Below are 27114 nucleotides of genomic sequence, written 5' to 3'. Positions count from 1 at the left end.
AATATTAAACATAGGAAAAAAGAATCACTAAAAAACCTTTTTTTCAAAGTTAAGTTATTCACAAACTAGTGATTCATACAAATTTCAAATAATTCAAAATTTAAACTATTCAAATTTGAAAACTACCGGCACTAATAGAAAGTTTGTAATTTTTTATACCTAAAGCAAAAATATTCACAAAGAAACTCTAAATACAGGAAAAAATAACTCAAAAATAAATAAAACAAAAATAAATAAAGCAAAAAAATTAAGAAATTAAAAAAGCCCACCTACTGGGCCAAAGCGGCATGCATACGACTAGGAACACAACCTTTAGTTGGGCCAGGATGCAGGCCCGTAAAGGCCCCGTAGGCCCACTTGGCAGAAAAGGACAGGTAGGCCCAGTAGGCCTGCTTAGGAGAGGAGCTCGAGAGAGCTACCGCACTGGGGCTTATAAACCAGTGCGGTAGCCCCTCGGCTAGCGAGGTGGGACTAAACTTGTGCACCGCCTGCAGCCAGCGCACCCCCTTTAGTACCAGGTCGTGGCTCCAACCGGTACTAAAGACCCCCCATTTAGTATCGGTTGGAGCCACAACCCGGTACTAAAGGGGGTGCGCTTCCCGCCGCTTGGCCTGGCCAAAACAGACCTTTAGTTTGCCTCTGTACTAAAGGTCCATCATATATATACAACACTCGAAAAAAATTCAGTTTGCCTCTGTTTCTTCCCTCTGTTTCCTCCCTTCGTCGCGCCGCCCTGCCCCGATCGACGCCGTCCCCGTCGACGTCGCCGCCCCCGCCCCTCGTCGCCGACCCCGGTCGTCCCCGCCCCTCGTCGCCGCCCCCGTCGACGTTGCCGCCCCGGCCGTCCCCGTCCCCGTCGTCCCCGTTGTCCCCGTCGCCGCGCCCCGACCGCCTCGTCGCCGCGCCCGCCCCGCCCCGTCGTCGCCGCCCCGTCCCGTCGCCCCGGCCGCCCCGCCCCGTCGTCGCCGCCCCATCCCATCGCCCCGTCGTCGCCTCACCGGTGAGCTCGCCCCGGCCGCCATGTCCACACACACACACACTACACACACACACACACTACACACACACTACACACACACACACACATTAGTTTGTTTGTTATAATTTTTTCTGTTTTTTAGTTATAGAAATGTTAGAAATTATTCTGTTTTTTAGTTATATAAATATTATAAATGTTAGTTATATAGAATTGTTATAAATGTTTTCTGTTTTTTAGTTATAGAAATATTTATAGAAATGTTAGCAATTTTTCTGTTTTTTAGTTATATAAATATTAGAATTGTTATGGAAATGTTAGTTATATAATCAGGAAATTTTAGAATTAGTTTTAGTTAGATGAATTATATTGATGTCAAATTGTTAGAATTTGCATATATATAGAATTTTAGTTATCACAATCCAATCATTTAAAAAATGTTACTTTTTGCGGGTATATAGTATTTGTTCTCGATGATATGCCCGGCCCGCATCCTCGCTGTCGACCCGTTCGCGACGACGTCCTGCTTCAAGGGACCCATGTCCGGGACTGGGCTCCGCCGGGCTGGCACTAGGAGGTGCTACCTGGAGGGGGGCGCCGCTTGGTGAGGAACCCGACCTCGGGTCCCGTCGTCGACCCTGATCTTCTTTGGTGGCGTTCGCGTGGGCCACATTCGGTGCAAAGGCAGCCGGCCCCGCCGGAGGTGGTGCGTCGTCGTGTCAGGGAGGAAGATGAGCACGTCCATCGCTACATGGCTGCTATGGACGACGTCAGGTTCTCCACTACTTGGCAGGTTCTTTGGGAAGATGACCGGAGATATGATCCTGTGATGGTTCCTTCTCTTTGGGTGTGCACCGCCCGCGCCCCAGGAACTGCGAGTGGCGCCCTAGATTCTTCTATAGTACTCGATCTTTATTAGGTACCTAGCCAGTGATGTATTCGATATATAATATTCAAGACGATGTATTCAAGATTATATATATTAAGACGATGATGTATTCGAGATTATATATTCGAGACGATGTATTCAAGATTCAGTTTTTCCTTATTGATTAATTGCATCCATGCATTGTACTTTGAATACTAAATTGTTTTATATTTCTTTTGTATTAGTAAAGTAAAAGCTATGGCGGACAATACCGGCAGAGAGAGAGAAGAGGAATTGTTCGACATCATACGCAGCCCTCACAGGCTAGATGATCTGAATGAAGCAGATGACGGCTCCCAATATCTGAATAATACCGGAGAGGGTGATGAAAAGATATTCAATCTCGACGACCGAGCTAATGAAGTCATGAACTATGATTATGATTATGATGACACAAACAATGTTTGTGATGACACGAACAATGCTGATCTTCAAATAACAAAGATTACCGGCGAGGTATATTTATATAAGCATGCATCATGGTGATCATCACATGTTTTTTTTATTGAAGATATATTAACGAATCGATCTTTCTTCTTTCAGCCCTCCGGATCGAGCAAATCTGCTTCTACAGACAGCAAGACAAAGCGAGGCTCGGGCAGAATGTTGAAGGAAGGTGTAAAGTACCACATCGAATCCATCAAACTTAGTGGCGAACCCCTCATTCCTAAGAACGTTGCGGACAAGTGGACTCGTCAGTGCGTAGTTCTTGTGAAGGACAAACTCCCGATCTCCATTCAAGAATGGAAAGAGCCAAAGACTAAACGTCCAGGTGTTACTTGGATCGACAACAGAGCCAAAAAAGACCTTTTGAAATCTCTGATGGAACATTTCACCCTACCAGATCATTTCACTGAAGCAGATGTGGAGAAAGTCAAGGCCGCTGCTCTTAAGAAGATGGCAATTGCATTCAACACCCACAAGAAAACTGTATGGGCCAACTACCTCGCTAATGAAAGGAAGACTCCAGATTTCAAGGGAACACTGGAGAAGCAAAGAGAGAACTGGGATGATTTCGTGACCTTCAAGGATTCAGAATTATCTAAGGAACGGTCGATGAAAAACAAGGCAAATGCCGCAAGAAAGACGCAGTTCCATAGGCTGGGTCCAGGTGGCTACGCGGTGGGATTGCCTAAGTGGGATAAGTCTGAGCGAGAGATGGAGGATGCAGGGGTCACTCCGGTTAGTAGGAACTGCCCCCCCCCCCCAGGTGCAGAACTTGGTTCTATGCGCATGGGGGAGCGTTGGACCAGAAGACAGGCGAAGTTTCGCAGAAGGCAAGTCTAAAAGGAGCCGAACAAAAGATAATTGACGCAATAGAAGAAGATCGAAGGGGGGAGTTCACGCCAAACAGAGAGAACGACGAGCTTACGCGCGCCCTGGGAAATCCTGAACACCCGGGAAGAACACGAGGCAAGGGCGTTATTCCCTCGTATGAGGGCTTTTCGGACTGGAATGACGACTACAGGTCCCGTGCAAGAAAGAAGATGGAGGAGGAGAAGAAGAGGAAGTTGGAGGAGGAGCAGAGGAAGCAGGACGCAGAACGCCTTCAAGGCCTAGAAGCAAGGCACACGGACCTAGCACTCAAATTCCAGCAGCAGCAGCAGGTCGACTCACTTAGCCAGGAAAGGGGGTCTCAGCAGCGGCAGAAGCAAGCAGATGATCGTCCAGCATTGGATAGCACCATCCCATCCATGCAGAGAAGCAGCGTTGGTTCTACCGCGGGCAACACACTGCTGGATACATACCCTGTGGATGACATCATAGAGAACACTAACTGTGATCTACACTCCAAAATGAAGAACATATCCATGAAGGTGGCGGACGGCGTTGCTTTTCCAGTTACCCCCAAAGCAACCTACCATTGCATCCCGATTCCAGAGGGCTATGCTCGTGTCATGGTTGATGAAGTGGTGGACCCATATTCGGGGCTAACGCTTGACATTCCTGGAGGTGAAGACGAGCGCACACTGGGAGTGGCCATACATCGTATCATCCTATGGAGAAAGGATTGCATCATCTTTCGAAGTCAACCGACACCACGTCGTCTGCCGACTCCTCCTCGAAGTCCGCCACCGAGTAAGCAGACTCCCACTCCTCCAAGTCCACGAACGCGTGAGACGACTCCTCCTCGAAGTCCGCCACCTCGTCCAAGTCCCCGAACGCGTGAGCTGACTCCTCCGATTTCAAGTCTGGCACAGCGTCATGCCACTTCTCCCATTTCAAGTACGGCACCGTGTCAGGCCACACCTCCTGCTTCAAGTCCGGCACATCGTCAGGCCACTTCTGCTGGTCCAACTCCATGTCAGCCATCTTCGCCGTCTCAGCAATCGCAGAAGAGACATGCCGTAGCTTTGGTGCGTAGCGGTACGAGTCGAGATAGTTCAGGAAGTACAGGCGGAGACAAGCGATATAAATATGGTCCAAGCCTCGCTCCTCTTCCTCAGAGGCCTTACGACATGACTAAGGAGCAAAACACAGCCATAGTGCAAGCCCAAGTGGACGCCTATTTTGGACCGAAACCGGCACCTCCGCCAAAGGAGAAAGTGCCTGAGAAAGTAATTGACCACTTCATTCGTATGACTAGAGAACCAGCTCCCAAGCCTGTTGACTCGGACTATGAGCGCCAAATCAGGAAGGCACATTGAGTATGAGTACAGAAGGAAGCGAGCTCAAGCTCGAGCCAATAAGCAGCTGGCAAAAAATGCGGGAGAACCGTTCCCTAGTTGGGAGAACAGGCGGCGCAAGCGATCCCCCCGCTTGTTGTGCCAACAACACATGAGAGGAGTAGTACGCGCACCAAATATTATTGTGGGCAAACCGTTAGCGTTCCCCAGCATGGCGATGTGTTAATAACAGAGGATCATATAATGCAGGCTCAAATGCTCAATATCTTTGTTGGACAACTCCTCGAAGTCGAGCCCATGCCTACGCTTAAAGAATCGGAAATAGCATGGCAATATGTCCGGGGCAAACCTTTGGTCCATCCAGACAAGGTCAAGGACCTCCCAACGAGAATGTATCAATTGCATCAATGGTACATGAACATTACCAAGATTTCCAATCGAGAGTCCCTCATGGTGAATGTCAAGCATGAGCATTATTACCATGAGAAAGCTCTGACCATTGAGTATCCAGAACTATTTCAGTTATACAATCAAGACGCACTCGACAAGTCTATCGTCAGTTGCTATTGTCTGTAAGTGATTTCTTTCTGTAATTTAAGTCTCAAGCTAGTTATGTAGTGATAATTTTGATCAATCATTACATGTAATTATCCTCACTATATTCTTATTCTGTGGTATTATATGTAGGATGAAGATGTATGAAATGAAAAAAGCTGGACGCTATGGCGTTGGGTTCATTGACCCAAATACCATTAATCAGGACATATGGCAGATTGAACATTGTCAAGATGCTGTAGAGGAAAGCATGCTAGAGTTCTTAAAGCGCCTCAATAGCAATGAAGATATACTACTTCCTTACAACTTCTCGTGAGTCACACTGTCTTGTACTGCAAATTCTGTTTTTGCTTACTAGCTAGCTAGATGTTAATAATTAAGTGTATACGGTTTACGGTAGTTGATTAATTTTATGCACATGCCCGCTTAATTAAGACATGCAAACGTGTGCGTATGCAGTTGGCACTGGGTCTTGTTAGACATTAAAGTTGAGGAAGGAAAAGTTGAATTACTGGACTCACTAACTAAAGAAGATAAAGACTACACCATCGTGAAGGGGATAGTCAACAGGTAATTTCAATCATTATTAACTATATCTCGGCCTATTAAGTTTTAGTTCGTTATTTCCTGATATGAACTATTTAATAACTTTTTTATTAATTTTCTTTGCCAGCGGGCAGGGCATGGGCAAAGTTCATCAAGGTGACTCCAGGCACGTGGCCAAAAAAGTTGTTTTGGCATCAACCCAAGGTAAGTAATTAAGTACTACTAGCTAGCTACCATCTCTTTAACTCTTGTTTCAATATTATTAATTAATTATCATGCTTAATTAATTATTATCTGATTCAATTCCATTCTCGTAAAGGCCCTGAGGCAGGCGTCGGGGAATAATCTGTGTGCATACTACGTTTGCGAGAACATTCGCATGATGACGTGCGAAAGAAGCAGATCTGATAGACAGGACTGGGTACGTTTGTCAGAATACTATTCACACCATTATCGATATCTAGTCACACAACTAACACACATGCATATATTGATCTCCTTCTTAACAGTTCAGATCGGTGCGGGATAAGCTCCTACCATCAGACCGCATACTAGCACTTCAAGAGGAAATAGCCGGATTTTTGCTCGACCAGGTCATAGATCCCAAAAGAGAATACTATTACCCGCTACCGCCCCCATGAACCACTTGTCATCGTGATCCGGAGGCACCAAATGCAACATATATATGTAGGAGAAATTGTGTATATGTGAATAATTAATGGTGTTGGTTTGTGAGACATTTGATGACATATATATATATATATATATATATATATATATATATATATATATATATATATATATATATATATATATATATATGTATATATATGCGGTTCTACGGACAAAAAATCTATTTATATATATGCATAACGTGTACAATTTATAGTATCGTGAAATACCAGCAAACAAAAAAATTGAATGGAAAATAAATCAAAAACCACCCCAAATATTTAGTATCGGTTGGTGTTACCAACCGGTACTAATGCCCTACGCGCACCCGGACCTGGCTCAGGCGGGCGCGCAAAACCAGCCGCAGCGCGCGCGCTAACAGGTTTTTTGCGCGCGGCGCTTTAGCGCGGCTGTTGGAGATGCTCTAAAGGCCGGTTCTGCACTAGTGGACTCACACTTTTGGGCTGGCCTAATGGCGGCAAAGAAACAACTCTTCCGCTTTGGGTCTTTCGCGATAAAGGACGGGTCGGAGATTCGTTTCTGGGAAGACATCTGGCTAGGCAATGCCAGTCTCCGAGAACAATATCCAGCCTTGTATAACATTGCTTGCGATAAGAACAATACTATTGCGCAGGTGCTCAGCTCATCCCCGCCGAATATTTCGTTCAGACGGGATTTGGTTGGCGCCCGACTTATGTCATGGCATAATCTCTTATCCCATCTGTATCTGATTAACCTGACGCAAGGCCGTGATATGTTTCGCTGGAACCTTACTACATCGGGGTCTTTCACGGTAGACTCTATGTATCGTCCGCTCACGCATTCTGAGTTACCGGAGAGCAATAACAAAAAAATCTGGAAGGCAAAGATTCCACTAAAAGTTAAAATATTCATGTGGTATCTTCGTAGAGGTGTTGTGCTAACCAAACACAACCTTGCACGACGCAACTAGCCAGAAAGTAAGAAGTGTTGTTTTTGTACTCATAACGAGACAATCAAACACCTCTTTTTTCAATGCAAGTTTGCGCGTTCTACGTGGTCAGTCATTCAAATAGCGTCAAATTTATATCCGCCCACAAGTGTTGCCAATATTTTTGATCATTGGTTGGATGGTATTTCAAATAGGTTCAAAACGCTAATAAGGGTGGGAGCGTACGCCTTACTATGGTCGCTTTGGCTATGTAGAAACGATTTGGTTTTTAATGACAAAAATGCTTCTCCTTTGCAGGTTATTTTCCGTTGTACGCACTCGCTTCGTTGTGGTCTATGCTACAGCGTGCGGAGTACCAACCGCTATTCAAGGCGGTGTGTATGCGATTGGAGCAGGTGGCTATGGAGTTTTTTACCAACATGGGTGGCAGCATAATCTCCGCATCGGTCCACCAACCGTTTCGACATAGGCATAGTGTCGGTCTATAGGACTCTACTCTTGCCGAATTGTCATTTTTTTTCTTGTCAGCTTTTTGATGTTTGGCTGTGTGCATCCTAATTGTGCAGAGGTCGGGTGATACTCTAAATGCTTTGTATCGCTTGATGCTACATTTTAAGATAATAAAAGTGCCCTTCATCGAAAAAATATAACAAGGGCACATATGGATGATCAGTTGGTCCAATACGGTATATGCGCAGAAACCAGTTTAAGTGCAAAATAAACATGATTACACTGCCAATGTCTTTACATCTTGTTGTTGTTCCTTTTGTGCTACGAATTTTGTCGACAATTTTCTTGCACCCTAGCGTGGCGCCCTATGCGCTGCTTTACGCTCGCGGCTTGCATGCTGTAGACGCGAAGGAGGACTCGTGGGTCTTTCTGATCTCACGCCCGGCATCATGGCCTCAGGGGACGATGCGATCATAGCATCGAGTTCGCCTAGGACAAGCGTCATGAGTGGGCCGTGGCGCCTCGCGAGGTCGTGCAGAGCGCGGTGCGGCAGGGCGCCTACAAGGTCACTTCCTGGGACACCTACCCGTTGGGTGGCTGCCTCCCCATCATCACCGTGCTCCAGCGCCAGTTCCGCCATGAGCACGGCATCCTCCGCTGCCTCCACGCTAGCTCCGCCACTACCGCCGCTGGCTCAGTTTTCGTCTCCCCAGTCTATACCAGCCCACCACTCACCGCAGATGTTCCTCCAGTCAGTCCCCAGCTCAACCTGATGCCTGAAACCTGAAGTTACTTGTAAGTGTTCAAAAGTTCAAAATGTTCAGAACAGAATTAGACAGATAAGGGAGAGAGGGATCGATCTGATAGTCTACATTTCGGCGTACTCGGTGTTCGGATTAGTTGTAATTTTTCGCACCTAAAAAAATTGCTTAAATTATGTAAACAATGTTTGAATTACTGTAAACCAAGTATGGGCGCTGCCTCTCTAATATAAATGACAGCGCAGAGGGTGGATGGAAGGCAAGCCATCAAGAAAACCAAATTTATCATTCTTTTATATTTTTCTTTCCAGTCATTTACTTTCTCCTGCAAACAACTCTGTTTTTCTCTTATCTCTGTACCACGGCAAGCCAGCCGCCTCTTGGATTCCACATGCAATTCGCGAGGTGCTACTAATTCTTCCGGCGACGACCACACCATGTACTACTTCGACATTGAGCACAACTGCGCATCAGCAGCGTCACGATTATACAACGACGACGGGTGCTGATCCATCACTACAGCGGACGACACAGCCATACTACTACTACTACGATAACGCTATACCAATTGCTATTCAAACACACTGCTACTGCTGGCAGCCATGTGAACGTACGAGTATGACGAGATCTTTTCTTCCGTGTCACGCCTCTGAATTTCATCCTTGATTAATTCTGTGTTTCTGTTTGGTTTGGTTTTCAACAGACGATCTAATTAACCATTGCATATTATTTGCCTATGAAGATACCAGCTCCTAATGATTTATCAATTATTGTTGTCATGTTGTATGCTAGCTCTCGAGGTGCTGATTAACCATGGCAGTACTGATTAACCATGGCAGTACGTGATGAATGGCCAATCAGTACGGTGACATTGATTTATGCTTTATCTGATGATACATTACAATCACTTTAAACCTTTTTTCCAAGACATTAAAATAGGTCTAAAGGGTGGAAAGGTTACAACAAATACACTCCAAAATACGGAATAAAAGATTTCCCGCCTCTTTGGAATTACTACAACATGGATGGGAAAATTAATGATCAAATCAAATAATCACTTTTCAGAAAAAAAAAATATAAGTACAAGAACTATGTAGTGTTGTTAAGTTACAAGTTTCTTACATTTCACATGCATGAATGTTCACAATGATTGTGGTCAGTATCAGGCTTGCTTTCTTTCTTCGTCGATGCTGTTAAAATGACGAACTTCAGTCCTGTCATGTTCCCCAACATACATTTTATCACTGGTTATAACAAAACAACCTCAGGTTTCACTTCTATTGAGTTCTTAAATATTGCAATTTTTTGTAGCATCATTCTTGCATTTTTAGTATAATTAGTTGACCCTAATTAAGATACATGGGGAAAATAGTTGCTCCAATTGAATTGCAATTTTGGTGTTGTCAAACCGCATAGTGAACATTGGAATATTTGCTAGGAAATAATTGGAATAATTGATGATCTCTCTCTCTCTCTCTCTCTCTCTCTCTCTCTCTCTCTCTCTCAGAGACACAGACCCTCTCTCTCTCTCTCTCTCTCAGAGACACAGACCCTCTCTCTCTCTCTCTCTCTGAAGTAAAAAAACAATCCTTTCCTGCAGACGAAGCCCAACCAAGATATCCAAGAACTTTAGGCATGTTTTGGCCACAATCATTTCCAGAACTATGTGTTCTTTAAACTATAGCGAACACGATAGCCAAAAACTTCAGGCATTTTGGACCAATCAAGCCATTTTTTGTTTCCTGTACTTTAAACTATTCATCATGGGCACTAATCCTGTAGGAGGCTACACCGGGATGTTCTATTTTAGCAATAATTATCTATGTTTCTTTCATCTTACCACAGTAGAGTCATGGCACGGTCCGCAAGAATAGATTATCCTTATCAGAGATTTATGAACATGTGTTTCCTTCTTTAGCAACATCCAACATGCATGATGCTAATAAATTTGCTTCTTTCTTACTTATTTTTCTATGTCCACAATTGTACATACAATGATCCGCTATCTTAAATTGATAACTTTAATTATAAATAGTAGACACAATCCATATGAACACATCGTATCGATGGGCGCGGCGTGCCGCCGCGCGGGCTATGCTAGTTACTTAAATCTCTCAGTTCGCCCTGTCTGTATCTCTTTTCCTCTCTGAAACCTGATCAGCAAGTTTCATCCACTCACGCCTCGATTCACTTCAACATCAACGCATACGGGTGTTACACCCTATATTCAGTATTCGGTATGCAAGCTTGTTGAGCCATTTTCAGAAACGTGAAATTGCAGGGATGAGTTGTCGTGAAGTGCAATATGTAATACCTCCGATCCATAATAGTGTCATAGTTTTAGTTCAAAACTAGGACACTTATTATGTATCGGAGGAAGTAGTATATAAGTACTGACCGAAACACTCTAAATCCAAAGTCATCGCTAATGCTGATGCTCATCACCGCGAAGACAGCGAGCAAGGAGACGATCCCACGCAAACACCCTCAACGCCAGATTTGTTGGACGTCATCTTCTCGCTGATCGCTAGTCTCTCTCTCTCTCTCCCTCCCTCCCTCTCTCGCTTGCAAGCCTCTCTATCCGATCAATGCGCTTGAGGCTTGATTACGCCATCGTTCATATAGTGGCCATCCCTCCAACTCTCCTTTAATAACTATTCATGTAAAGAGGGGGGGGGGGGGGGGGGGGAATGCCCCCCTCCCCCCACCCACGGATGGCCTTCAACTGGATTGTCCATCTATATATTACTCTTGTGTATGCTTGATTGTAATTGTGTAAACATTGGGACCCTCACGTATCAGTCCCTCTGGTAGTATGCCGTAGTGTGTAATATTGAGCTCCATCGCCAGAGTTTTTTTGGATACCATCTCCTCTCTCTCTTTCTCTCTCTCTCTCTCTCTCTCTCCATAGACGGTTTGCTTCACTACTTGCTAGGCTCGTTCATATACCACGATTGCATTTCCGTCAATACGTTTCCCTTAACGCGTAAGCTCTCGTGGGCGGCTAATCCATTTTGGGACGATCGCCCTGCGTACGAGATGTCGCATCGATCGCTGCCATTGGTGCCTAGTGCTCTATTTGGACGATCATGGTCACACGGCAGGGGTGCATGCAGTATGTACGTATGGATTCAAGAATGAAAAATGCAGAAAAATGCACCATGAACTTTCAAATCAATACTTTTGATCTGCCAAATCCCCCCCCCCCCCCCCCCCCCCACACACACACACACTTGCGCTGCTGGTTTTCCGGGCCTGGCCAAGAACGCGCGCTATTGTAGGCCAGTCGCCATTTCGTTTCGGGGCCGGCTGGTCGGTTTTATTACTCCATCATTGCCGCAGTCCACGGTTGACCCATCAGTAATCGACAAGTTGACTTTTGTAAAAACAATTGTATCTATAAACCTATGTAAATTTGAAAAACAGCTGTTGAATATGAAAAAAATTCAGAACTTTCAATAAGTTCATATATTTGAAAAAAAACATAAGTTTAAAAAATGTTTGTTGATCTGAGTAAGTTCATGTATTTGAAAACGGTTCGCAGATTTTGTGGATTCGAAAAGCAGTTCACAAAATTCAAAAAAAACCACAAAATAGTTCATAAATTAAAAAATCAAGGGTCCAGAAAAAGTTCATGGGTTTAAGAAAATGTTCACATGTGCCAAAAATCATGAATTTGAAAATAATGTTAGTTTGAAAAAAAATCAAGTTTTTTTCAGAATACAAAAATCCGAATATAAAATTTGTGAAATAAAAAATCTAAAGATTAAAAAACAAAAGATAGACGAAAACCAAAAATCAGGCGAGAAAAACCGGACACAGAAAACCAGGGGAAGCGTCAAGATTTTTCCCCAAATCGGGATGTACCAGTGACTCGCGAACCTGGCATGTGCGCCGCTTGTGGGGACCTCCTATATGTCACATTTTGCGTAATAGTCGGCGATTCACACAGTTGTGCCGACTGGGCGGCATTGTGGCATTATAGCATAAAAATCCCCAAAAAAGTCGCACGCTCCTGATGGATCAAACACCAGACCTCCGTAGAATAGAGGTCGTGCTGTATGCGAGTAGAGATAGTGAGCGTTTATCTTTTTTGAAGCAAACATTCATGCTTTATTATGTCATCACAATGTTTACAAGGACGAAGAGCAAATCACTATAGAGAGTTACTCCAAAAAAATCACTATAGAGAGCGTTCATGATTGTAGCAGCGTAAGACTCCAGAACCAACAACAGCCAAGATCCGAACATTTTCTTATGCGTTTTATGTTTCCTTTTATTTTTTTCGTTTTTTCTTAAAAATGTTCCGAAGATTTCCAAAATGATTGGATATTCGAAAAATAATGATCAAGGTTTTGAAAAAAAATCCTATTTTTCAATTTTCTTAGCTTTTTTGAAAAATGTTAAGGATTTCAAAACTTGTTCATCTTAAAAAAACATTTTTAAGAAAAATGAATGTTTTTGAAAAACAAACATTTTTCGAAATTTGTGCATATTTTAGAACAACACAAAAAAATTCTAAAACCCCAAACATTTTTTGAAAATCCTGAATATGTTTTTCATATGTGAGAATTTTTTAAAAATGGGGGTCATTTTTGAAACCCTGAACTAAATTTGAAAACATGAACGGTTTTTCAAAAAAGGAACATTTTGTGAAATCAAAAAACAAAATTTGAAAACATGAATAATTTTCCTCTACAAAAAGACATGAACAATTTTTCGAAATACGAATAATGTTTGGAAAAGGGAACAATTTTGAAACCCCTGAGAAAAAAAATGAAAATACCAATATTTTTTAAAATTTCAAACATATTTTGAAAACAGGATTTTTTATTAAATCACGAATATTTTTTGAAATTTTTGAAGAAAAGAGATGTATCAAAAAAATAAGCAGAGTGCGTCAAATAGGGTTTTCGCCTGCTTGTGTACGTTTGCACGGCAGTGAACAAGGAAGAAGAAAAAATGCGCCAAGCCTAGGACGAAAGTAGATGCGCGACAAGTTTCAGAAATAGTAGCAAACGGCGCTATAAGGGCTAAATAGAAAACACGCTTGGAACGACACGTGCTCCCGAATTTTAAAATTATTCTCAATTACAAAAATGATCATATTTTCGAAATGGGTTCGTGAATTAGACGAAATGTTTGTGATTTTAAAAATATTCACAAATTCAAAGAATGCTTAGAGTTTTGATAAATGATTGTGAATTCAAATTTTTTTGTGAATTACAAAAAATATTGGTTAATTTGAAAAAATATTCTCAAATTCAAAACAAAATCAAGAGTTCAAAAAAATAATTAAATAATTGAAAATTTTAATAATATTCAATAATTTTAAAAATGTTCACTGGCACAAAATAATCCGTGAATTTGATTTTTTATGATTTTAAAATGTTCATGAATTTGAAAAAATTTGCACATGTAAAAAATGTTTGTAAATTTAAAAATAAAACAGAAATAGAATATAGGAAGAGAAAAAAGTTCATTTAAGGTTCTATAACCTTCCCAAAACCGGTGGGGAAGTCACTGACCCGGCGGGGTGCGTGTTTGTATGCCATCTCCCAACCTGCTCGGATACTAGGATCTCCGCCCAAAGTCTTTGGCCTTGAGTGGGTGAGCCACGTTGCTACTACTTAAGTCATGCAAGAGTAAACCAATCAGATCGATTGGTGTCACGGAAACTCCTCCTCTTGGCGTCGATCTGCCGCCGTTGAGACACTTCTTGTCTCAACAGTGATTTCCGTTATCAAGACATCATTCCCTGCCTCCCCCATCTCCCGAAGAGCAGCCCGCCCGTGGTGGCAGGGGGCTAGATTCTTTTGCATGGCATCTTCTTCTCTAAGTTAGGGTTGCGAGATTTCATGGTCCAACAAGTATCGGATTCAGATTCGGATCTGAGCAAGGTGGAGGCTGTGTTGCAATGAGTATCTTATGTTGGAACTGCCACAAAGCGGGGCAGTGCGACAATTCACCACAAAACTAACGTTTTGAGATGCTAATTGATGGGCCCCGCTGATGAGACGGTTCAACCAGGCGAGACGGTGCAACAAGGTGAGACGTCACATCAATCCACCACGAAAATGTTGCAACTTTGAAAATGTGACCTAGCTACGTCATCGCGCTGCTAATCACCGGTAATCAACACACCAGTCCATCTATGCTCCAGTTCTCCTTCAATACTATTCATGAAAAGGGAGGGGGCAATGCCACACACACACACACACACACACACACACACACACACACACACACACACACACACACACACGCAACCACATGTGGATTTAGGCTGGAACGTACATCTCCTTTTCTCTCTCGCGCGTATCTTAGCATTGTACTAGTGAACCCCGCGCAGCGGCACGCCGCACCTGTCAATAGGGAATAATGTACATGATGTTTTATCTTGTGTGTGGACTTTATTTACCATATGATTATTGGAAGAATATATTATTGGATTGCAAGCATCGCACAAGGTAACTGAACATAGAAAGCTCGCATTCATAGATAAGATACAGATAGCATACACTCATACACTATTACATCACGGAGGAGATTCTTTTATTACAACTGAACACAACTTGCTAAAACGATGCGAACTTGCATCACAGGAAGCCACAGGAGACAACATAGGAACTCAAACGTGGTTGCAGATGGTACTGGAGTTTGAAATCAAATCATTCTGGAAGACTCTCCCATAGGGTCAGTACCAATAATGAAATGATAGAATACTTTTGTGAAGTGCTCCAGTCGTGTGACAGGTGGGCAGGTTCCTGTGTAACTGATTATGCGGTCTTCAGTAAATGGACGTTGTGGATGCATACAAAGAGGCACCGCATTAGAGAAATCATTGCATAGTATCTCTGTTTGCGTCACAGACTCAGCTTGGCGAGCAGCAACTTCACGCTTAGCCATATTAAATTGCCAATGTTTCGCACATACTTTTTCTTGAGCTGATGTAAGCTTCTCCTTTGTTGCCTGTAGCATACAGTAATTGTAATAGTTGATGGTGATGGCGTAGTTCTCACAGATGTAATTCAGCGCTGCTTGAGCGACTCCTTCCTCGGCCTCGTCCTGCGTGGCAACATGGTCTCCTTTGAAAATTAAGGAATTTTCATTGATGCTGCCTCTAGAATGTGACGCCCCCATATAGACGGACCCTTGTATCGTGCCATCAGGGTACATGCAATGAAGGTATCTTTGCACGTCCTGCTTTATAGCTGAACCGACAATTTGGACAATTTGGATGCTGCCTTGGTATATATACCATCAAATCGTCCTGCTGTATATGGATAGTAGCTAGTCATTGCACCGTTTTGTACAAATTTTAAACCTAGGTTCAAATCTGAAAACGGATGCATACCATATCGACGGGGGTAGCATTGGACGAAGAACTTGAAGCAGCTTTCTTGTCCTTCTTCTTTGACTGTTTTCCTGATAGGAAACTCTTGGCGGACTGGTTGCTACTCATGGCCGCTGACTTTGTCTCTCAATGCTTGAAGCGAGTGAATACCGCGGATGGCAGCACGGCTATATATAACAGTTTGGAATAGCGGTGACTCACCACATTGCTAATGTAAGCGTGTCAAGTGGCCCTTGTTGCATGGGTGAACTCGCTGTAAGTTTGATGCCAAGCGGCACACATACTCTGAGATTGGCTAGGCACACGGCACGTTGCTTATTAGGTGGCATGAAGCGAGTCAATCGGCATGGCTCGCTGATGCAGCTGGTGTTTCACCAAGCGGGCAGGTGCACAAAGACTCACAGTAAGCTTATTAAAACGTGCACGTACAAACTCACGTACTTCCTCCGTTCCTAAATATTTGTCTTTCTAAACATTTCAACAACTGACTACATACGAAATAAAATGAGTGAATCTACATTCTAAAATATGTCTACATACGAATGTATGTAGTAGTTCATTTGAAATGTTTAGAAAGACAAATATTTAAGAACGGAGGGAATACTAATTAAGCATGCATGCATTAGCAAATGTAAGTTTCGAGCGTGCATGCATTTATTGTATACTCCTTATTATATTTTATGTGAAACGTTGGGCGGTTATCAAAAGCAGACATTGATGTGAGTACTGCATGGCTGCTTTTTCTGGCTAACCTGAGGAGTCGCACATGCACGTACAAATTCTGCAGCAGTAGATGTAAATATTAAGCGGTGCATGCATTCTCATATATTTATTTCTGTTTTTGTGTGGTAAAGTTCGGCAGTCGTGTAAAGTAGAGACTGATGTGACTATTGCATGACCGCCCTGCTTGGATAGCCTGAGGAGTGCTCTAATTATCCTCTTGGCTCGTCAGCGCCATCTAGATGGAGAGCGACCAAGCGATTTAAGGCGGCACCGCGTACGAAAGCAACAACAACCGGCCAATAGCAGCACGCATGAGACCCAATGGACAGCAGAAAGCGACGCGACAACTGGCCCAACAGCGGCATGACCAGAACAGTCGATAGTGACAAAACCAGAACCCAATGCCGAATACCCAATAGAAATCAAAGGAAGCATCGAAGCAGAACGAAAATGCCAGGGGACAAACTCGGCCGTACAACATGCCGCACAGGCAACAAAAAATGCTAAACCAACCAACACAAACGCCACGCACGTTCAAAAAAATTCAAACGAAACCCTGAATACACAACGCATTTGTACACCGTCATTTATAAAAAAAAAATACACGTGCCATGTTCAAACTTACCCATAGGTCATTTTCAAACAAGTGGATGAATATTGGAGCGAAAACGCCCCCGGAAATAGGGGCTTGGGCATGTGTGTACCTAAATATTAATCCTTTGTACAATTTTATATATGAACATTTATAATTATCTAAATTGTTATGTGCTATATGTGTAAATAATTATTTTGAGGGCAAGAGGGATGGAGGAGATGACATCCGTTTTTTTACGAGTCTCTGTTCACTTTTGAGGGAATGCATGCTATGGAAGGTAACAATTGCGATGAATGAAGCTTTGACTGCAGATTGACATTGGGAATATGGACTGCCGCGTGTCTCCACGGCTCGACGAGCGAGGTTTATATATAAGAAGAATTGTCTGTATTAATTTTAATTTTGTTCTTGTCGATCGACTGTAGTCTCCCCGAGCGTCACCGAACCATTTTTCCCGCCTGGGAATTTGCTCTTCCATCTTACGTCCCCCTCTCGTTGCTATGCACCTCCTAGATAGATCTTGCGTGAGCATAGGAATTTTTTTGAAATTGCATGCTACGTTTCCCAATAATGATAGCAACTTCTCGCAATATCCTTATACCTTGGATCTTGCCTGCTCTTTGACATGGACAAAATTATGTTCTGTAATCCTTCCTGTTGCCATGGGCAGACCCAAATACTTCTCTGACAGGGCCTCTCTATGGATCTGCAAGGAGTTTCTTACCCCCACTCTAACTGATGCCCGACAATTTGGGCTAAAATATATGGAGCTCTTTGACTGGTTAACGCACTGACCAGAGCCTACACTGTAAGCTTGCAATATATCATTCAGCCGTTGGGCACTCCGAGAATCATCTTTATTAAAAGCAAGCAATCATCTGCAAACAAAAGATGTGATATCCACGGACATCTCAGTCCCGGATGAATACTACGATCAACCCAACCCCCGTCATAATTATTGAGAAGATATGACAACCCCTCCCCGCATAACAGAAAAAGGTACGGTGAAATCGGGTCACCTTTTCTTATACCTTTTGACGGGCGAAATGATGGCAGCAACTCTCCATTCATCTTGACTTGGAAGGTCACTGAGTTGACGCATTTCATTATCAGCGATACCCACTCCTCCGAGAAACCAAGCTGAAGCATAATCCCTTGGAGATATGTCCACTCCACGCAGTCATATGCCTTCATCATGTCAATTTTGACCGCGCACCATCCCTGCTTGTTCCTCTTTTTCTTTTCATTTCATGGTATGAATACATTCATACGCGGTGATGACGTTGTCCATGATCAACCTGCCTGGAACAAAAGCACTTTGTTCTTTGGCAATTATTTCATCCAGTATCTCTCTAAGCCTGTTAGCAAGCACTCTTAAACAAAGTTTATAAATCACATTATAGAGAGAAATCGGTCTATATTGGGTATTGTAAGTTGTACTCTCTCTGTAAACGCTCTTATATTTTATTCAGTATGTCCGGGCCAGGTATTGTAAGTTGTACTCTCTCCGTAAGCGCTCTTATATTTTTTCTTGTAACTCATGTAGTATGTGTTTGTATCCTCCGTGGACGCATTCAATGGCTGTTAGAGTTAAACACGAATTGTGCACGGAACGCTGCACGTGGCCAAGTAGGAGTAGAATCCATGTACGAGTGTGTCCGGTTAATGCATGTATAGGTGGCCGAGTTGGATTAGAGTTGGTGTCCGAGTAGGTTAGCTTGTAGTCTATCGTGACCATATTTATATGCGTGTAACCTGGCTTGTAAATCGTAAGTTGAAAGCAATAAAGCGAAGACAAGGCTCGAGACGAGCCTTTGGCAATACATTAGATTTGTGTGCGTGCGTGTTGCTTCCGGCCGGCTGGCCGTTGTGTACGTACATATACTGTGGTATTGTTTGCTGCAACTTCACGTAGAATCGATCAGTAGCAGGACGGCTAGCTTGGGCCAGCTTTGCACTGTGTTGGTGGATCGATCAGGAGCCGCTAGCAGGAGGCTAGCTTTTGCACTGCGGTGCATCTCGGCGTAAAGTAACTTCGTCGAATTCGTCAGCGAGCTTCGTTTGTCATCGTCGTTCGTTGTCGGTCGTATCGCCGTTGCCGGAAGTACTCGGCATCGGGACAGAGCCAACAATTGGTATCAGAGCAAGGTTGATCTTCTAGTAACGGAAGATCATGTCGGACGACGAGAAGGACAAGACCAAGCAGCTGGTGGAGTACTCCGGTGCAGCTAAAGTAATTGCTGCTCCGGCGAGTTCGTCGTATCCACGGTTTGATCGCGAGAACTTCGGGGTCTGGAAGGCCCTCATGGAGTGTGGTCTCCGCGCCAACGAGCTATGGGATGCGGTGGATCCCGGAGGCGACGCGTTCAAGAAGGAGGGAGCCGAGCACCGGAAGGATCGGCAGGCGGCGTCAGCGATTTACTCGGTGATGCCGATGGATGTCCTCCAACACCTAATCGCCAAAGAAACGGCGAAGGAGGTGTGGGATACGTTGAAACTCATGTTCGAGGGACACACCCGTGTCAAGCAAGCCAATCTCCAAACTCTCCTAAGAAACTACGAGACTTTGGTCATGGGCGATGATGAGTCCGTGGATGCGTTCGCTTCACGGGTGGCTACTCTCGTCAATCGGATTCACGCGCTTGGAGAGAACCTCACGGAGGCCTCGGTTGTCCGGCGGTTTTTGCGCGCGGCCCCTCCCCGGTACCTGCAAATTGTCACGGCGATCGAGCAGTGCGTCGATCTCGCGACTCTCTCCATCGACGATCTTGTCGAACGGTACAAGGCTCACGATGAGCGTATGCGGTACAGTCTTGGGGACGGGAAGAACGATGCGCTTGTGATGCTCACAAAGGCGCAGTGGATCGCCCTGGAAAAGCGAGGCGGATCCATAAGCAGTAGCAAGAAGAAGGGGAAAAAGGCGTAGACTCGCTGTCAACGTTGAGCACCACCGGTTCCGGATCTCGATCCATGAGATCACTGTATAGCCTCCCTAGCCACACACCTTGACACTCTACTTCACTTGAAGTCGATGTCACCACTTTATGCTTTCGTGATATCCAGCATGCTAAAAGTGAGGGGCAACCCAACAATTCTACCTGAAAGTCCATGCGCAGTTGAGGACGGCTTTGGTGGCCCAGGTCAGGCTGCTGATTTACCAGGGAGACCAGAGGTCTTATCAAGTGCAGTTTTGCAAAACTTGGCCACTGCAACGCTGGGAGGCAGGAACGACAAGGTAACACTGGTGTCCATGAAGGAGGGAAGGGCATCATCACCTACACCTGTATTGCTTCAACCAGAGTTGCACCCGTATCCGGAGAAAATTCTTCGGATGATTGACCCGGAAAAGGTGAAAAGGAGTGGGCGACGGTGTCTAAGCGCCAAGGAACTGGCGGATTTTGAGGATGCGAACACGAAGAAGTGTTTGCGTCACGCTATGGAAGAAGAGTTGAGGTCGATCCACGACAATAATGCATGGGTGCTTGTGGATCTTCCCAACAATGAAAAAGTCATGAATCTCAAGTGGGAATTTATGATCAAGAAAGATGCCGATGGGGCTGTGAACCACAAAGCAAGGCTAGTAGACAAAGAGTACATGCAAGAGGAAGGTGCGGACTTCGAAGAAGTGTTCGTTCCCGTTGCAAAGATGAAATCGGTGGAATTACTCGTCGCTCTCGCGGTTCAGGAATCATGGAAGATACATCGCATGGATGTAAAACCTGTGTTTTTGAATGGGGAGTTAGAGGGAGATGTGTATGTGAATCAGCCACCGGGATTCATCAAAGAGGGAGAGGAACACAAGGTACTGAAACTACACAAAGTATTGTACGGGCTACGGCAAGGCTCTCGGGCATGGAGCATCAAACTTGATCAAACTTTGATTTCTCTTGGATTTGAGAAAGCCCCACTAGAGCATCCAATGTACAAGAGAGGTGAAGTCAGGGATCGTCTACTAGTTGGCATCTACGTCGACGATCTGTTGATAACTGGAGCAGATGAAGAGGCGATTGCAAAGTTCAAGCTACAGATGAAGGAGCTTTTCAAGATGGATGATCTAGGCCTTTTGAGTTGCAACCTCGGGACAGAGGTACATCAAAAGCTGGAGGGGATCACATTATGCCAGGAGGCATATGCAAGGAAGGTACTTGAAAGCCGTGGCATGAAAGATTGCAATCGCATTGTCACTTCAATGGAACCTCGTCTTGAACTGAGCAGGAAGGAGATGGTGAATCTACTCGGCTATAGTGGTAGTGACAAGGAAATGATTGTTGACGACCGTAAGAGTACCTCGGACGTGACATATTTTCTTGGAAGAAGCATAGCAAGCTGGCTATCACGAAAGCATAAAGTGGTGACATCGACTTCAAGTGAAGTAGAGTGTCAAGGTGTGTGGCTAGGGAGGCTATACAGTGATCTCATGGATCGAGATCCGGAACCGGTGGTGCTCAACGTTGACAGCGAGTCTACGCCTTTTCTACGTGAGGATCCAGTGCGGCATGATAGGAGCAAGCACATTGACACGGTGTATCACTATACAAAGGACTGCGTGGAAGAAGGTAAGACAGAGGTCAACTACATTCGCACCGATGATCAGCTGGCGGACATCCGAACCAAGGCTTTGGATCGACAGAAGCTTTTGGAGATGAGAAGAAGGATCGGCGTCCGAGCTGTGACGCGGCCACGTCGTGTTTAGGGGGTGATTGTTAGAGTTAAACACGAATTGTGCACGGAACGCTGCACGTGGCCAAGTAGGAGTAGAATCCATGTACGAGTGTGTCCGGTTAATGCATGTATAGGTGGCCGAGTTGGACTAGAGTTGGTGTCCGAGTAGGTTAGCTTGTAGTCTATCGTGACCATATTTATATGCGTGTAACCTGGCTTGTAAATCGTAAGTTGAAAGCAATAAAGCGAAGACAAGGCTCGAGACGAGCCTTTGGCAATACATTAGATTTGTGTGCGTGCGTGTTGCTTCCGGCCGGCTGGCCGTTGTGTACGTACATATACTGTGGTATTGTTTGCTGCAACTTCACGTAGAATCGATCAGTAGCAGGACGGCTAGCTTGGGCCAGCTTTGCACTGTGTTGGTGGATCGATCAGGAGCCGCTAGCAGGAGGCTAGCTTTTGCACTGCGGTGCATCTCGGCGTAAAGTAACTTCGTCGAGTTCGTCAGCGAGCTTCGTTTGTCATCGTCGTTCGTTGTCGGTCGTATCGCCGTTGCCGGAAGTACTCGGCATCGGGACAGGGCCAACAATGGCGGCACCACGACAAACTTGAACAACCCAGCGATCTTGTCACCTCCCGTACGAGGCGACTTCTAGGGCGACTAGGGTTTTCGCTGGCCAGCTGCTGGCCACCTCTTTGGGGACGGTGGGGTGGTCGGCGTTTCGCTGTCCCAGGGCGGCGCCGTCTTGTGGCATCGTCGCTGGTCTCTCTCTCGACAACGTGAATGATAACTGATGAAGTTCACACGTAGAAGATCAGTTTTTCTTCTCTGGTTGCTTTGATGGAATCTGCTGTCTGTCCATGCGAGCTTGAGAGAGACTGTGCCTTTGACCTCATTAGAGAGTGCTCTGTCTCAAGGTTTTGTCGTCCCCTAGCAAGTTAAAAGCTAGGGTTCTCTGTCCTTCGGCAGCTTCGCCGACTGTGAGTTGTTTGTCAATGAAACTACTCAGACTTCATGTGACTCCACCTGCAACTGTAGTCCCTTCTCGTCTTCTTCACAGTCAACACTTGAGCAAAGTTAAGTTTTTCATTACTCTACTTTGTGCTTCCAACTTCCAGAGTTCCCGTTCAACGCCATCACACACCGATAACTTATCTGCGTGAAAATGAACAACTCACATATTGGATGTCACATACAAGAGTTACCCGAACTCAACATCACCGCTCTTTCTTGACCGTCTGTCTGAAACTTGAAGGAATTTCACCGTCGCCCTGTGTCCCCCCGAGTCAAATTCACAGTTGTCTCATCCTTTTTTCCCGGATAGTCTCTGACATGTCCCACAGCTATAGCACTCCGCCTCCTTCTGTGCTTGTCATCCGCACTTTGCCATGTGCACTGAACACCACAGAATATACGACCATGTACTCTCTCAGCTTTTGACAATTTCAGACTTTCCGCCACTTTCTCAGATTCTCCACGGTCAACTCCTGTCCATCAACTAGCACCGATAGACCCAGTCACCAACTTGAATCTGGTACTCGTCAACACTGCTTCAGCACCCTTGCACACTTTGTCTGACCACATGTCTGACCACCAGTGCCTTGGTCTGTCGCTGTGTCCCGTGCTTACCGCACGCCTCGTCGCTATCATCGCGTCGAGCCTCTGCTGTCCTAGTCGAGTCTCCCGGGTAGCTAGCCCACACTGCCTCAACCCCCACTGCAGAGAACCACCGATCATCACCGACCGATGCCGAGTATCACGTCTCCAACAGACCACTGGTACCCAGTCTGAAACCACGTGTCTCTCGCTATCCCACTGAAATAGGCTTCGACTCTCCGAATTCTTACGCCGTAGCCCCTCCATCAGCACAGAGTGAAGTCTTCCGCCGGACTCCAGCTCCACCTTCAACATGACTCCATTATGGTTGTACGTGCCACCTCCACGCCCCGTCGACCTCAAGCTCTCATGTGTACACAACCTTGAATCAACCTGCGTCATAGTCTTGTCGAAGCCGCACAAGCCCTCAAGCCTGCACCACGTGTTTCCACGCCCCAAAAGTTGGTCACCATCAGCATCACGCTCCTATGTCGTCGTCGCTGAAATCACCATCGTCTTCTACTTTGACCAACATCCATGTCAGTCCATCAGACAATCTAGTCCGACCCAGCCGAAAATTATCCGACTGCAACCATGCTCCACCCTGCGTCGTGTCCATCCGCACTCCGTGCATTGCTTGACGCCCTGTGTATGCATGATCCTGCCACGACATGCTCCAGACTCCTCCGAGCCTTATACGCATGTCCCCATCTTCGGTCCTCTTTTGACTGCTAGCCGAACAACATCACTACTGACATGTCGAGATCTCCTTAGCGTACGAAACAAAGAACTCCAAGTAGTCCTTGTAGTCTGTATGTGTGCAACCAAGTCAAGCAATTCCATTACTACATCCGCTGCACAGCCATAGCACTACGTGACTTCTAATTATCTTCTTTTATTTTCCATGCTCAAAATTGACATGCTAGTCTCCAGTGAATTCCACGTTCCATCACGCTGCAGCACCTTCCAGAACCGAACCTTTTTCCAAACAAATCTTGTGTCTCCCCAGTGGCAAATTTGACCATTTTGACCTATGGACGAAATCAATTCACGGAATGAACTGACCGTGAAACTATTTCACAGCCCTAACCTTTTTGTGTAGCGCCCGCCACGACGGCGCCACACCCTACTGTGCAGCGCCTAGCACGGGAGCGTTACACACCAGTCCACCATGGCAGCCCCTGGGCCCGCACCCAGCAGTGCAACGCCTCCGTGCTAGGCGCCACACATGTAATGTGCAGCCCCTAGCGCTCGGGCGTTGCACTGTGACTTAGATGCAGTCGCACGCACTAGCCGTCCCCAACCCACCCCATTACCAGTTACAGAACAGCGGCGGCGACGGCCCTCTCCTCTCCCCCTCTCAATCCCCTCTTCAAAATCCTTCAGATCTGACGATTTGGCCCGTGGGTTCCTTCACCAATCCATCCTAGAAGGTACTTTTCTCCGATCTCCTTCTTTCTATCCATAGAATGTATGCTATTTCGGAGATTTGAGGAACCCTTGTTTGAATATTGCATGTATTAGATTTGGGGAACTTTTGTTTGATTCTTGCATGTATTAGATTTGGGGAACCCTTGTTAGATTAGAATGTGGTTTGGATACATAGGTTGACATGTTATTTATATAGTTTGGATACATAGGTTGACATTTTATTTATATGAAAAAGATATTTGTATTGAATCTTGCATGAAGTAGGCTTAGTTTAGTTTATTGAAATCACATTTGTATTGGCAAGAATGGTTTGGATACATATGCTTTGAAATTTGCATGTAGTAGCCATACTTTAGTTTTTTTTTATTCAAAAGATAATCGTGTTGACAAGAAAGCTTTCTTGCAAATTGCTAGGATGGTTTGGCTTCTCAATGATCATTGGGATCTACAACACCGGTCGTATGCTATGTCGGTGAAGCAGCAGGTAATAATGAAAGTTGCCGGTGTTATGAATTTCGTGTGTTTTTTCAAACACATACCCCCATATGTAATGATTTGTTTGTTTACTTGTAGGAGCTTGCACCTCTTAAGCTTCGGGCTCACGGGGTCAACCTTGGGTGGATGCTCTATGATGAGCGGTACACGCCGTATGTTAGGGAGACAGGACTTCTCCCTTTCATTCAGTTGGTCAGCAGGTCGACGCCACCCAACAATGCTCCAGCACTCACCGCGCTTATTGATCATTGGAGGCCGGAGACACACACTTTCCATCTTCGGACCGGGGAGATGACCTTGACGCTCCAGGATATAGCTATGATCACCGGTCTTCCTATCGATGGGAAACCTCTATGTATGAGCACCGATTCTGATGGGTGGCGCGAGCAAATGCTTGCCCTTATCGATATGGTTCCTCCGGAGCCGCGGGAACCAGAAGTAGAAGGCAAGAAGAAGGAAAGAGTCGCAGCCGGTGCTACTTTCATGTGGATTGTATCGAACTTCAGTAATTGCCCTGAGGATGCTAATGAGGACACAGTGAAGACATATGCTTGTGTCTACATGTGGTACGTGATATCCAGGAGTATGTTTGCTGATGGTACAGGCAAGAATGCTCCATGGATGTGGCTCAAGGCGTTGACCGTCTTCGATAGCAAATGGAGTTGGGGTTCGGCGACACTGGCTTACTTGTATAGACAGGTATGAAGTTGTTTCTGTTTCAATTCATTGGTACATTATGAATGCGATCTTGCTGTTAATTCAACCATGTTCTCTTTTATGTGCAGTTGGACGAAGCCTGTTGTAGGCTATCTGGAGGTATTGGTGGTTGTTTGCTCGCACTTTCCATATGGAGCTGGGAGCGTTTGCCGGTTGAACGACCGAAGACCGTGAAGTTGGAGGATTGGGACGAGAAAGACGACCCACTACGGCTCCCCACTTGGGCTTACAAGTGGGATGTGTTAAATGAGATAACGGATGATCCCTCGGTCATGTACAAGTTGTACAGGAGCGAGATGGATGCGATCATGCCTGAGCAGGTGAATTGACATTGCATAAGTTATTATCATGCTTCCATCGTAACTCGATATCAATTTTTCATTCTATCCAATTTTGTAGGTTGAATGGAAACCGTATGGAAAAGGAGAGAGTTTTGGGAACCCTATAGAGTTCAGGCTGAATCCGATGTGCACTAGGGATAGGGATCTCTGGCATATGCGGTGTCCACTCATATGCAACTGGGCGGTTGAGCTTCACATGCCACATCGGGTGTACCGTCAGTTTGGTTTGTTCATGCCACACCCGCCGGAGTTTGAGGACACGGATATAGTGCTACACGCGTAAGATATAATCAACCTTGAGCAATTAGCAGCTTCTCGGCGGTTTCGATGATGCTAATATTATGTTTCTAACTTGCAGGTTGGATAGGAAAAAGCAGCGGAAGATCAAGGATTGGTCCAAGCATCACAACAAGTATGTCATACAGTGGGCGCTTGCTTTGGAGCAAGCTAGGGCTGGAAAACGAGCCAAGCTTCGTGAGCAATTTGTGGTACAAAGTGGCGAAGCGCTTCTCGGAGAAAGCAAGACAACAATCTTGAAGATCATCGGCCAACTCCTTAAGGCCACATGCCCTATAGAAGTTCGAACAAAAGTGCCTCATGCACCATCGATGGTGCAACGGAGCATGCCCGGGAATGTCAATCTCCACCGCGTTAAGAATTCCTTGATGCCGATCCGATATGACACAAATTTCCCTTTGAGCGGGTAACACCTTCGTCCTCAAAAGATGCAGAAACCACTCCCAGTTGACA

The sequence above is a fragment of the Triticum aestivum genome, chromosome 6B, assembly GCF_018294505.1.
Source record: "Triticum aestivum cultivar Chinese Spring chromosome 6B, IWGSC CS RefSeq v2.1, whole genome shotgun sequence".
NCBI lineage: Eukaryota > Viridiplantae > Streptophyta > Magnoliopsida > Poales > Poaceae > Triticum > Triticum aestivum.
The sequence above is the reverse complement of the archived record's forward strand: the minus strand, read 5'-3'. Positions refer to the sequence as shown.